We start from the raw sequence: 1,627 nt of genomic DNA on the forward strand, positions 1-1,627 counted from the left end.
AAACAGAAAGACGAAGAAAATTGACCTGTGTCATAGCCAAAGAGAAGGCCACCAATCCCAGCAGAGAAAGCAAGGCGAAGAACATAAGGATTTCTCCATGCCAAAGAGAAACATTCCTTGAAAGCTGAGGCATCAGTGCCTGTATGTATCCCTCCTTCCATTTTCTTGCCACAAGGCTACCACTTAAATTTCTTGCTACGTATGTACTAATGTTCTGGCTAGTTCTCCAAACACAACCAAGCGAACTTATTTTCCCATGAAAGAAAGAGAAAGACGGAGAGAGAGAGAGACCAGAAGGAGCAGCGGGGTTTTCTTTCTTTTGGTCGTATATGTGTGAGTTTGTTTTCCTAGAAATTAGAAAAACATAGAGAAGAGAGAGAGAGTTTAGGAACGGGAAACTTAGAGAAAACAGGGAGATGAGGAATACTTACACAAGGAGATTACCCAGACAAAGTCAAGAGTCAAGAAACTTTGTCGTTCATGATCCTCATCAATGTGGACCCTTTTTTCTTTATTTTCCTTAAACTTGAAAATGGATTAAGGAAAGCATCGAATTACCTGCCTGATTTGGGTTCAAGTGCATCGGCAAGAAAATACTTATCTGGGCACTTCTAAACTACGTATACAATTTTAACATTACTACCACTTAAAAGCAAATCATATATTCTCTGCTATATTTGTGGCATCTATTTAACAATTTTAATGTAGAAATCATCTCTTTTTTTTTTTCAAATTAAAAATTAACATGAAACTGTGCAATTAAGCTACCTTTTTGTCCAGATATAATTTGATTTATCAACTAGATTATAGAATTTTCTCTAAATTGATGTTACAGGAAGGTAGTCCACTTATAATTTGTGGTTGAAGATTATCCAATTCTTTCTTTGATTTGGAAAAAGAAAAAGGCTCATATAATGCACCAATCAAAGGTGCTATGGTAATTTCTGTAACATTTAACCCACAGAGATTCTCCTGTACCCAGAATCCAACAATCTAAAGCCTCAAACCTTCTTATAGCAAAATGCCAAAATTAAGAAGGTTTAAATTTTTTGTTTCAGATTAATTTGTAGCTGCGTTGCTTAAGCATAGATGGCAGGCTTCCATTAAGGCTATTAATAATTTGCCTTCACCTGCGGGGCATAATTATGATTATTGAAGCCATTTTCTGTCACTAATTAATAGCCATAATAAACAACTTACTTAAGGTAAACCTTTTTCTAGATTAATGTTTTCCTGAAGATTTCAATTACTAACAATTATATTAAACTAAATTTGAAATAATAAATTTGATTTTATTCCTCTCTTTATATACATAATGGAAAATTGGCCAAATTAAAACTTGTTTATTGAATTTGTTGTTTCAATTGAAATGATAATAATACAAAATCTTAGAGTTGAATCAAATAGAATAGACCCAATAAATTAAATCATCAAGATAAATATGGAAAGCATAATTTAGTAATGCCGACAAGATTGCACCTCTGAGGACTGAGTGAGGAAGAATTCAAAAAAAAACAGCAAAAATTGGAGTCATTATAGTGGCTGGATGAGCAAATGACAAAGTTTAAATATTTTAATTATAATATGAGTTTCTTTATTAAACAAAAAATTACACTCTATAATTTTA

The sequence above is a fragment of the Theobroma umbraticum genome, unplaced genomic scaffold (genome assembly GCF_002168275.2).
Source record: "Theobroma umbraticum cultivar Fairchild unplaced genomic scaffold, ASM216827v3 scaffold_204.0, whole genome shotgun sequence".
Taxonomy (NCBI): Eukaryota; Viridiplantae; Streptophyta; class Magnoliopsida; order Malvales; family Malvaceae; genus Theobroma; species Theobroma umbraticum.